Source organism: Molossus molossus, unplaced genomic scaffold, assembly GCF_014108415.1.
Source record: "Molossus molossus isolate mMolMol1 unplaced genomic scaffold, mMolMol1.p scaffold_m16_p_17, whole genome shotgun sequence".
Lineage (NCBI taxonomy): Eukaryota > Metazoa > Chordata > Mammalia > Chiroptera > Molossidae > Molossus > Molossus molossus.
In genome coordinates, this window is record NW_023425352.1 from 71042289 (window position 1) to 71055189 (window position 12901).

General features: G+C 42.2%; 1 protein-coding gene across 1 annotated transcript in view; it reads right to left on the reverse strand.

Moving 5' to 3' along the window:
• SHLD2 (shieldin complex subunit 2) overlaps nucleotides 1–12539 on the reverse strand; it is a 105091-nt gene extending 92552 nt beyond the window's left edge. Inside the window, exons 1-3 of the mRNA XM_036264866.1 lie at nucleotides 12140–12539; nucleotides 5434–6164; nucleotides 1666–1762 (exon numbers count right to left, since the gene is read on the reverse strand). The gene's annotated coding sequence lies outside the window, so the exon portion shown is untranslated. The remainder of the gene's footprint in view (nucleotides 1–1665; nucleotides 1763–5433; nucleotides 6165–12139) is intronic.
• Between the last annotated feature and the right edge of the window lie 362 nt (nucleotides 12540–12901).

Here is a 12901-nt window from a genome sequence, read left to right on the forward strand (position 1 = left end):
CACTAAAGCCCAGCATTTTGAAATTTCAAACCAGTGGAAACCAAAAAAAATATCCTACGAGCTTCCAGGCATAGAGAAATAGGTAGAAAGAGATGAAGAATCGGAATGATTTTGAACTTTCAGCAGCCACAGTTTAAGCTAGATGACAAAGGAACAAGATCATCAAAATTCTGAAGGAAAACGATTCCCAATCTGAATTAAACGTGGACAGGCCTAACTATTAATCAAGGTTGAGAGGAAAATACAGGCATTTTCAGAAGTGCAAGGTATCAAATAACTTGCCTCCCATTCACTCTTTTTCTCAGCAAAACGTGGGAGTAAGCCAAGAAGAGGAAGGCCAGGACAGAGGGAGGAGGGAGAGGAGGAGTCCGACGCGGACAGCGAGCACTGCACGGCCGCCGAAACCACTCCAGACCGGACACTGCAGCCCCAGGACACTGACCGAACACAGGACATGGAAGGAAACAGGACATCTGGGCAATTGGTGGAAAATCTTAGGTTCCGTTCATAAGGACACAGAAAACATACAAACAATGTCCTAAACTGAAAACTCAGTAAATTCAATTCAAATACGTTACTTGAAAATGTCAAACAGCTAAGAATTGAGAATGGTTACCTCTAAGAAGGAGAATTAAGGTGAAGACTGAGAATTGCTGTTCACCTGAACAAGCCCTGACAAACTACTTTACTTGTTAAACTGTAACTTTGAAAAAATGAAGATAATAAAAATGTGAAGACAAAGACATAGGTACCTAAGGATTTCCCAAGGACATAAAACCTACTCTGGCATCTAAATCTGACCTCTGGAAACTAAAAAAGGTGACAACCTTGTCCTGCAAAGCAAAATAATAATAAAAAACAGCCCTGGCCGGTTTGGCTCAGAGGTTAGAGCGTCGGCCAGAGGACCAAAGAGTTGCAGGTTTGATTCCAGTCAAGGGCACAGACCTCAGCTGTGGTTCAGTCCCAACCCTGGTTGGGTCGTGCAGGAGGCAGTCAGTCAATGTGTCTATCTCACATCAATGTTTCTCTCTCTCTCTCTCTGTCTCTACCTCCCTCCCACCTTCCCACTCTATCTGAAAATAAATGGAAAAATATCCTCAGGTGAGGATTAAAAAACAAAAACAAATAAGCTTAGCGGGGGAGGGGGGCAATAAAGAAACACTACTCTCACGCTATCATAATCTTGCCGGAAGCATGACGCCAGCAGCATAAATCCTCGGGTCTCTGTGCCCCGTCCCTAGACGGAAGCAGGAAGAACAGTGTCTGTCATGGGGTTGTTGTGAGGCTTGATCAGATAATGAACATGAAGTGCTCACAGCAATGTGAGAAACAAACACTATTGACACAGCTGATACTTCACTCCTTTTTAAATAACGGAAATGAACCCGGCCAGTGTGGCTCAGTGGCTGAGCGTCGACCCTGCACCAAGAGGTCACTGGTTCAATTCCCAGTCAGGGCACATGCCCAGGTTGTGGGCCCATCTCCAGTGGGGGGCACGCAGGAGGCGGCCAATCGATGTTCTCTCTCATCATGTTTCTATCTCTCTCTCCCTTCCTCTTTTTCTAAAATCAATAAAAAAATAAATAAATAACCAAAGTTATTTTTATATCAAATCATTCACTTCAATTGTCACAATGACACTAAAGAATTCACTTGAATGCTTACCTTGTCTACTCAAATATAAGGCCTCTAACCCTTTCACATATGTCTCTTAAAAAGGTGGTAGGCATCACACGTATCAGAATTTTCACTGATATATCACCTAAGGCAAGAGAAACAAAGGAAAAAATTAATAACTGAGACTACATCAAAGTCAAAAGCTTCTGCACAGCAAAAGAAATCAGCATCAAAGTGAAAAGGGAACCCACTCTTTGAGAGAACATATTTGCCAATGGCATATCAGATAAAGGGTTAATATCCAAAGTATATAAAGTACCCATACAGCTCAACAAAAGGCAGACAAATAACCAAATTAAGAAATGGGGAGAGGACCTGAATAGACACTTCTCCAAACAGGAAATGGCCAGGAGACATATGAAAAAATGCTCAACATCTCTAATCATCAGAGAGACGCAAATTAAAATGGCTATAAGGTATCACCTCATACCTGTCAGAATGGCCGCCATCAACAAATCATCAAACAACAAGTGTTGGTGAGGGTGTGGAGAAAAGGGGACTCTAGTACACTGCTGGTGGGAATGCAGACTGGTGCAGCCACTATGGGAAACAATATGGTGTTTTCTCAAAGAATTAAAAATGAAACTGCCATTTGACCCAGTGATCCCACTTCTAGGAATGTACCCTAAGAAGCCTGAAACACCAACCAGAAAGAATATATGTACCCCCATGTGCACAGCAGCACTATTTACAATTGTTAAGATCTGGAAACAGCCCAAGTGTCCATCAGTAGATGAGTGGATAAAAAAGTTGTGGTGCCCTGGCTGGTTTGGCTCAGCAGTTAGAGCATCGGCCCTTGGACCAAGGAGTCTCCGGCTTGATTCCTGTCAAGGGCACGTGCCTCAGTTGTGGTTTGGTCCTGACCCTTGTCGGGGTTGTGTGGGAGGCAGCCAATCGATGTGTCTCTCTTGCATCAATGTCTCTGTCTCTCTGTCTCTCCTCCACTCTGAGGATAAATGGAAAAATATCCTCAAGTGAGGATTCAAAAGAAAAAAAGCTGTGGTACATATACTCAGTGGAGTACTATGCAGCTGTAAGAAAGAAAGATCTCTTACCCTCTGAGACGACATGGAGGGACCTGGAGAGTATTATGTTAAGCAAAATAAGCCAGTCAGAGAAAGACAAGTACCACACGATCTCACTTATTTGTGGAATATAATGAACAGAATAAGCTGACAATCAAAATAGACCCAGAGACATGGGAAGTAGGAAATATACTGACAAACCTCAAAGGGAAGGGGGTGGGGAGAGATAAACCAAAGAACTTATGTGCAGTGGACACAGACAATAGAGTGGGGAAGGCAGGACGCAGGGTGGGAGCAGGGAGGAGGGGATCAATGGGGGAAAATGGGGGAACATCTGTAATACAACAATAAAGATTTTTAAAAGGCAGGTAGGAAGAGAAACTGATTATCCATCAGAAACAGAAATAACAATTACTGAAAGTTGTTTATAAAGATGTTTATCACACTGAATTATTGACCATACCTGAAAAACTAATTAGCCCACGCTCCGTTTTCCTACACTTTTTACTTAATTCTGATCAATCAACACACTAGGCAAGTCTGCAATTAGACCTGAAAACTCTGTACCAACTATACATTCATTGAGTAATGCTGAGGCAAGCATTTCTCCATTTCAAAATATTCACAGATTGTGTTCTCCAAGTCCAATCATACTTTATCATAAAACCTGAGGAACATATGCCCTGGCTGGTTTGGCTCAGCAGCTAGAGCATTGGCTCTCGGACCAGAGTCTCAAGTTTGATTCTGGTCAAGGTACCTCGGTTGAGGTTCGTCCCCGGCCCTGGTCGGGGTCCCAGTCTCTGTGTCCCTCTCACATCGATGTTTGTTCCTCTCTCTTTCTCTCTTTCCCTCCCTCCCTCTCTCCCACTCTATCTGAAGATAAATGGAAAAAAGTATCCTCAGTGAGGATTGGGGGAAAAAAACAAAAACTTGAGGAAGATGTTTCTCTTTAGACAAAATTATAAAATGAAGTTGAGATCCTGGGCAGCATTCAAAGGTCAGCTTAACCCATCAGTACCTACGAACCACGGAGAAATAATGCAATAATGTAATCATATTTGGTAACTTCTTTTGTGCTCTCTCACCCAACAAAATAATAGCTATCTGAGATTAAGGAATGTGTCATACTTTGTTTTTTCATCTTTGTACCTTTGTAAACATAAACAGTATATAACAGAGTACCTGCCTTCTATCTAGAACTTAAAAGATGTATTTAATAAACGTATACCTAGAATTAAGAGCACTATTTCTATGGAGAAATGCACTAGAATGTCCCAATAAGTGAACACTTGGAGGAACTCGGGCAACAAGACCAGAGTTTGGACCCCAAGAGCAATAAAGAGTGGGCGATTCCACACCATCTGCATAAGTCACTCTTCCCAGAGACCGCGTTCTGACCGCAGACCACCCTGCTGTTTCTAAGTGTGTATAAATCGCTAAGCTAGATTTTTGCAATATAAAACTTGACTTCTAAAATTTTCCTGGCTTCTTTCCCTTTACCAATACGTTAAAATAAAATAGCAGCCATAATATTTTATCTGGGAATACATTTCCCCCAGTTTTATTGAGATATAATTGACATATAACACTGTTGGTCTAAGTTGTACAATATAATTATTTGACATATGTATATATTACAAAATGGTTATCACATTAAATTTAGTTAACACCCATTACCTCACGTAGTTATAGTGTTTTTTTCTTGTGATGAGAACTTCTTTTATATAATTTTTTAAATCTACTCTCGCCACTTTTCAAATATACAGTATTATAAACTATAATTACCATACTGCACATAATATCCCCAGGACTTATTATTTCACGACTCAAGTTTGTACCTTTTGACCACCTTCACCCATTTCCCCCAAGCGCTACCTCCTGCCTCTGGCCACCACCAGTCTGTTGTTCGTTCTGTTTCTATGCCTTCACTTTTGTGGGGTCATACAGTATTTGTCTTTCTCGGTCTGACTTATTTCCCATGCTGTCACAAACGGTAGGGTTCCCTTTTTAAATAGTAGGATTCCCTTTTTTATGGCAGAATAATATTCCTGTGTGTGTGTGTGTGTGCGTGTGTCACATTTTCATTATCTATTCATCCATCAGTGAACACCTGGTTGTTTCTATTTCTTGGTTATTGTAAACAATGCTGCAATGAACATGGGGGTGCAGATAATCTCTTTTGGATAGAAATTTCATTTACTTAAGATATATACCCAATTGCTAGATTAAATGATAGTTCTAACTTTTTGAGGTAGATGTTTTTATTTGCAGTTTCTGTAATACTTGTTAGTATAAGAGGCTATTAACTGCAAATGTAATCCTATGACCCCCCCCAAATTTTTTTAATCAAGATTCAGACAAAAATCCTGATTAAAAGCCAGTATTTCTCTAGCTCAGATGCAACTATCCTCACACATTCCAAAAGTGCAGTAGGTAAAAGTACCCAATACAGCATAAATAGTAAGGAACCAAAATAATTGCAAAAATAACTGAAAATTATAGAATTCAGTAAACAACATATTCAATATCCACAATGATACTTCCATATTTTTTATGTATCTTTATTGCTGAAAGTATTACAGATGTCCCTCCTTCTCCTCCACCCCTTGACATCCTCCTGCCCTGACTTTTATATTTTGAAACCTGAAACTCTCCTAAAAAAAAAAAAAAAAAGAACTCCTTTTAATTTTTCATTACTCAAAACAACTGAATCTCTCTACAATATCCTTACAAAATACAGATGACTTTATCCTAGAGAGCCAGAGCTCACTGCGGGCTTTAAGGGATGACTGACAGTCCCATTTCTTCTTCCGAACATCGGCTTCACATGGACTGTCACCTTAAATGAGGAAAGAGTGAGAAGCACTTAGGCAGGCTCCAATATAGCACTGAAATCACTCCGCAAACAGCATTTCTCTTACATACTTTCTGATTTAAAATTCTACACCCCAGTGAAACCAATTCCTATGATTTCACGTGACGTCACGGAGCAAGGCTGCGTGAACATGAAGGGGACAGCACAGGAGGCCGAGCGGCGGCCTGGGAGCAGCGGAGCCCATGGCGGTGTCGGCAGCAGAGGAGACAAAGCACCTCGAGCCCACCCGCTACACTGACAGAGCACCTTTCACACAAGGCTTTTAGTGAGGTCCGTCTTTATGTGATATTTTTGAAAATTAGTTTTACATCCAAAAAAGTTTAATCATGATTAATTAAACCTATTGTGAGTTTTGATTCAGAAATGTTTCCCGCAGACAGATCAGTGCTCCACTTCCCTGCTCGGGGGCTCTGCGGTAAAACGGGAACTCCCACGGAGAAGCCCAGCAGGGCCCAGCCTCAGAGCCCGCCTTAGGTGCAGCATCCACCACAAGCACATCCGAACTCAGGAGCGGGCGGCGCGGGGATAAGGGCACAAAGATTGGACACGGAGTCTATGGTGTAGGTTTATATTTTCATGTGTTGATTCTGAAAAGCAAATGAAGTAAACTGAGATTCAATCTGGCTTGTCAAAAGGGCTGTCATGAGTACTAATATTCTTAGGTTAACATTTTAATCAACTTTTCTCTCATTTCTTCCAAGTATATTAGCATTAAAAACTATACAACATGATGCAGCTGCTCTGACAAAACCATCTGGCAGTTCCTCAAAAAGTTACCATATGACCCAGGAACTCAATCCCAGGTATCTATCGAGGAGAACTGAAAACCTATGTCCACACAAAAACCTATACACAGATGTTCAAAGTAGCATCATTCATAACAGCAAAAAAAGTGGAAACAACCCAAACGTCCATCAACTGATGAATGGATACACAAAATGTGGTATATCCTTACAATGAAATATTATTCAGCCATAAAAAATGAAGCACTTATATACATCACAACATAAACTTAGACAAAACATGCTAAGTGAAAGAAACCAAACACATAAAACAATATATTGAATATCAGAATAGGCAAAACCTTAGAGAAACAAGCAGAGTGTGGCTTCCAAGGGCTGGGGAAAGGAAAATGGGAAGTAAGTACTCAATGGAGATGAGGTTTCCTCTGGTGGGTGATGAAATGTCCTGGCACTACATAATGGTGATAGTTGCACAACATTGTGAATATACTATACAACACAGAAACTTTTAGGTTATGTGAATTATATTTTAGTTAATAAACAAAACCCTACATAACAAAAAATAGATGTTAACATCAGAGAAAGTTAACTTGCATGATAAATTCTGAGTATTTTGGTACCCCTTTAAAAACATTATTTCTGATTTGATAAGGTCATTATAAACATTTAAAAAATTAAGCTTTTCTGTAATGCCCAATGCCATTCTGAAGACTTCTATTTGCTAGGTATTCTCACAAATCTCTTAGCACCAGCTTTGCAATGTGTAGTCTGCCAGGGTAGGAACCAATTTTATATAATATCTAAATAACTCAGGGAGATTTAAAGTGAGCAGAATATTAAATTTGGTTTACCAATATCATTTCTTGAATTTTAGTACAGGAGAGAAGCATACTTATTTCTAATAAACAAGATCAGCAAAAGATTTTTAAGAACTTTAGATAGCAAAGTCTATGTGGCTTTAGCACTCATGAATCTGACATTCATTTTTTTTTTAATTTTGATATTCAGTAGGGAAATAAAACACCCAATTAATATAAAATTAAAAAGTCATGCCAAGTGCAATAATAGCCCATTCATTTATTTTGCTTCAAATATAGTAGAAAACACAACTTCTGCTGACCCTGATTCTAAGCAAGGTCAAATTCAGCCACCTACAGAATATGCCCAATGTTCATTCACGGTCTTCCTGACTGCTCTTACTGGGGTTTCTGTGAGTAGGCTACGCTATATCTGAACCATGTAAATTATTAGATTAAATAACAGTTTCAACTTAAAACAGTAACAACTATTTTGGGCCCACACAAACCAAACAATGAACTAGACGCTTTACACATTAGTACTCATCTCAGGTTCCTGGTACTCTACACAGGCTAATAACTTGCCTAAGGTCATAACATTAGTATACTTCAATCCCAGGATTCAAACCAAGGTCTGTCAGATATACAATTATTTTTGCTAAAATATTCCAAATGTGGGTTACAAAAGAACATATTTTCAGTTTAATCGTCAAACACTTGTAATCTCTCTTGAACACAGATTCTTATGTTTACGGAATGAGAAAGGAGAAAGTACTAGAAAAGACCAGCACTGAGGAATGAAGGGAGGTGTCGGTGAAGCAGGCCATGCTCTGTGTGCCCACTGTGTGCCCATGCGCTGTGTGCTGCGTGTGCCACATGCAGCGCTGGCTATTTGATTTCATTTTAAAAATGTTTACTTATTGATTTGAGAGAAGAGAGAAACAGCAATTTGTTGTTCCACTTGTACTTGTTCATGCATTTATTGGTTGCTTCTTGCATGTGCCCTGACTGGGGACAGAACCCAAGACCTTGGCTTACTGGGGGTGAGGGGAACAATGGATGAGACAGGACAGATGGGACAGATGGGACATGCTCTAACCAACTGTGTGACAAGTCAGGGCCGTGCTGGCTACTTTATTTATTTATTTTTTTGTATTTTTTTCTCTATTGATTTTTAGAGAGAAGGAGAGACAGAAACATCGATGAGAAAGAACATTGATTGGCCGCCTTCTGCATGCCCCCACACTGGGGATTGGGCCCACAACCTGGGCATGTACCCTGACCAGGAATCGAAACAGCAAACTCTTGGTGCAGGGGTCGATGTTCAACCACTGAACCACACTGGCCAGGCTGTGCTGGCTAGTTTAAATGCATAAACTTCATTGTTACAATCCTGAGAAGTAAATACTGGTACCTCCTTTTCTATATAAGAGGTGACTGAAGCTCAGAAGGTTCAAGAAGGTTAAAGGCACAAACTTAAGATTCGAAATCAAATTCAGTCCATCAACAAATACGTACTAAGTGTTTACTATGTATCAAGGCTATCAGAGAGACTTAGAATCCAATATTAGAGATTCCCCTCATACAGCTCAAACCAAACCCATTTTCTTTTTGCTTCAGGGAGTAAGGAACTGCGAAACTGAAACCTCCCCAGACTTCGTTTCAATGATTATGCCTGCTTGGTCATATATGCCGAGTACTGTGCGCAAACCCACAGCTGCCTGCCGGGGCCATGCAGCTCCCGCCATCCTGCCGACCCGCGTGCTCTGGAGCACACTGCTGGGTGGAGAGGACGCTCTGGAGAGTGTTCCCCACCTGTTCCGGGGAGTGAGTTAAACCACTAAGCATTCTATGGTGCTTGGAAGGTCTGTCAGATTTTAAATGACAACAGTGAAATTTCAAAAAGAACAGGAGAAGTCAGCACCAAAGCTAGTTTAACATTAATAATAAGTGATCTAATAAATAGGCTTATGTTTGCCCAGTCAGGTTTTGCTATTATGTCAGTTGAAAAGCCGGAAGGAAACTGGTTTGAACTCCCATACAACCTGTATGAGGACAATATCACTTTGTCAGCAGTGTGGCTGATGGCAGCATAACACTGAGATAGTTCAAATTTAAAATAGATCTTTCTTAAAACTATTTTCATAATTCATTCACAGTACAGAATTGAGACAACCTCCCTAGGGGAATAAAGAGGGTAATTAACATTTATTGAGAGCCTTTTATGTGCCAGACACCACCTGAATTTTCCCACTAATTCTTATAGCCACCTTGCAAGATATTAACCTTGTCATTTAAAAGAAACGGAAGTTTTGAGAAAGGAAGTAACATTTTTCTAAGGTCACATACCAAATAGAGAGGCCACGCCAAGGTTCAAACTCAGATGTCAAGTATTATAATGTTCCACAGTTGTCAGTTTCTTAAGTTGTAAAGTAACATTTTTTAAAAATTATAATAATATACTTGAGAGCAGAGAAGACACAGTGAAATAGAGGTATGGATTATAAATGGGTTTAGTACTGCAAAAGTCCTACAGAGTACTTATCTTGCAAAAACTCCTGAGGTCATTATGAAGGACAACATGAAATGGCTTGAGGTCAACATATTAGGCTTTCAAGTAGAAAAAAGGTAACAAATAAATAAACATTCAATGTTATCAACAGAAAAGCAAGGTAAAAAATTAAAACTGAGTTATATTCTAAATGGTGGTGTTTAAAAGACAATAGGTCTCCAGTGTAGGCTGGCTCAAAGCAGCCTCTCCCAGACATAATGTGTTTCCTGAGCCAAACAAGCTTGAGAAATGGTAGGCTTAACACACAACCAGCTCCATGACTGGTCACACACAGTACAGTATGCTGCAGAAAGCCCTCGGCCTGTCACCGGGGTCTGGACCCTGGCCCTTCCACCTACTGGCCCAGCCATGTCACTGTCGCTCATTGTCTCACCACCCGGACAACTTAGAAGACAGAGTTCCTATAAAGATTAGACAGACTAATATACGTGGGGTTGTTAGAACAGAGCCTTAAAATAGGAAGTGCTCAATAATGCTAAACGGTGAGTGCTAACAGCATTTCCCTGAGCCTTATAAGCTGGTGAGAGTCAGTGTTTATAGTGAATCACCGCGGTGGGCAGAGATGCCGTTTCCAAACGTATAGATGGAACCCACTTTTTCACAGACCATCCCTCAAGAAGACTGCTTTTGAGAAATAAAATGTTTTTTAAAAAAAACAAGGCTAGTGCTTCCCGACTGTGAACATGGAGGTACGAAAGGCTGGCATGTCCAGAGGGCACGGAGGCTCCAGCCGCCCCTACCCCACCCCCGCCTCTCCTCCACATGGTTGCTCCTGGCCTGTATCCCTCACAGTAAACCAGCAATATCTCCGCACAGGCTCCAGCAAGTGGACTGAGTGCCTGGAGAATGTGCACGGAGGGAAAAGGAGATGGCCTTGCAGCCCTCCGTAGCTAAGTGACCGTCTGCCTGATCAGAGCAGTCATTCAAGCGCCTGAGAGCCTGTGTGCAGCCTGGTCGGCCATCCTCCAGCCTGGATTCAACTGCATCAGGACGTTTTCCATCATCCAGACATGGCCATCCCTCTCCGTCTCACCCCCTCCACTGTACAGATTTGAAATCAATATTCAAATGATGGTGTTTTCTTCCTTCAGTGCTTATTGTGCCCATTTGTGAAACTTACAATCATTACTGAAAGTGTCAATCACGCTACCCTTCCATTTAGAGTTTCTTCTGAGCAGTATGTGTCAGGCTTTTCAGAAGTGCTTCTACCCTTTCACCAGTCACTGCCACCCCTGCCTCCCTCCTCGCCAGGGCCAGGGCCAGGGCCAGGGCCAGGGCTTGCCAAAGAAGTCAAGAGCTCCATCCTAGGGTCCTCACGGCAAGCTGACCAAGGGTCCCAGATCGCTCAACACTGCTGAGCAAACCTGAGCACAACGGAGTCGCCCAGCTGCGTGCAGAAGCCAGAATCTCAGTCTGTCAGTATCAACCTATTTTCCCACAAATCAATAGAAATTCTGAAATCAGCCCTGGCCAGTTTGGCTCAGCGGTTAGAGCGTCAGCCCGCAGACTGGAGAGTCCCGGGTTCGGTTCCCGCTAAGGGCACGTACCTCGGTTGCAGTTTGTCCCCGGCCCTGGTTGGGGTTGTGTAGGTGGCAACCACTCGATGTGTCTCTCTCACATTGATATTTCTCTCTCTCTCTCTTCCCCCCTCTCTCCCTCCCGCTCTATCTGAAGATAAATGCAAAAATGTCCTCGGGTGAGGATAAAAAAAAAAATTCTGACATCACCTAAGACCACCATGTTCTTCATCATCACCACAACCATAAAAAATGTAAGCCCCTCGGATAATTAAGCCTCTCCAATTAATTCCTTTCCTGCTGCACTCCAATCAAATTTCTCCTCGAAAATCACACATCCTTCAATAGCTACACTTCCTGTTAACCCTTTACACTGTTCCACAGTAAACAAGTACCCTAAACTCTGAACCAATTGAAGTAACACTCCAGCAGTATCCTTTCTCTCACTTCACAGATGAAAGCACAGAAGTCATTCATTCCTTGTTCACCCTTAGTTCTTTACCCTCAAATAAAAGTACCTCTTTTGAGGTTTATGTCATCTGCTGTCACCTCTCTCTCATTACTGTCATCTGCTGACCTCTTGGTCACACTCCCACATTCAGTAGAGACTTTGGAACCTGGTTCACAATCTCTCCACCCCTCGCTCTGCTCCCACTCTCAGCCACTCACCTCCTGCGTAGGACTCCTGGACACGCCCGCTCTACAGCCCCCTCATCTCAGCTCCAACACCGTCACTTCCTCTCCACGTCAGAAGCCGGACCTGGCATCCAGGCACAACGGGCCACCGTTCCTCCTTTTCATCTTAAATGTCAACATCTGTCTTGACCACTTCATATTCCAGCAGCTCCTCTCTGGTTTCATTCGTTCCCTGTTCGCCTAGACTCAATGCCCACCACCTCCCACACTCACTGCTGGAATCTCTCGTCTCCTTACCTCCTGTCACAATGGCCAGCGAAGCCCAAGATCAGCCCAACTGCTCCACTTGTCTGCTTAGACACTCAGGCTGGTGGCCCGACGGGGGAATCGTCACAGAACTATATGTACCAGAATCAGGGAAAATGTGTTGCTAAAATTCTTCTAGATAATCCAATTCAGTTAGTCTTTTTATTTCCCTCAATGGCCTCAAATTCTTCCTTTTTCCTCAAGCTCTCCCCTACAATTGTTACCGAACTCCCGGGGTTCACCACTGGAGATGTTCTGTTCAAGAGCCAGACGTGGTTGTCATTAGGTAGTTTCATTTACTTGCAGCAAGTAGAGACAGGGGGTTCACATAAAAAGCTCTGTCCCCCAAAGGGAGGCTTAGCCATTGCTTATGATACATTATTTGGTCAACTGCATGTTGACACCTTCTTTGCAGTTGGCTACATTTATCAAGTTAGGTTCCTGTCAAGCTCCATCTTATTTACAACAATGGCTGCAAAATATCATGCTACATTTAAAACTTTTTTTCTTTACTGATTTTAGAGAGAGAGAGAGTGAGAGGGAGAGAGAACATGGACTGGCTGCCTCCTGCATGCCCCCACTGGGGATCGGGCCCACAACTTCAGCATGTGCCCTGACGGGAATCGAACAGGCAACCTCTTGGTACAGGGTTGACACTCAATCACTGAGCCACACTGGCCCAGCCCATGCTACATTTTAGTAAGAACCACCCAGACCTTGAGACAGTCACCATCTTCCCCCCTATGATCGGAG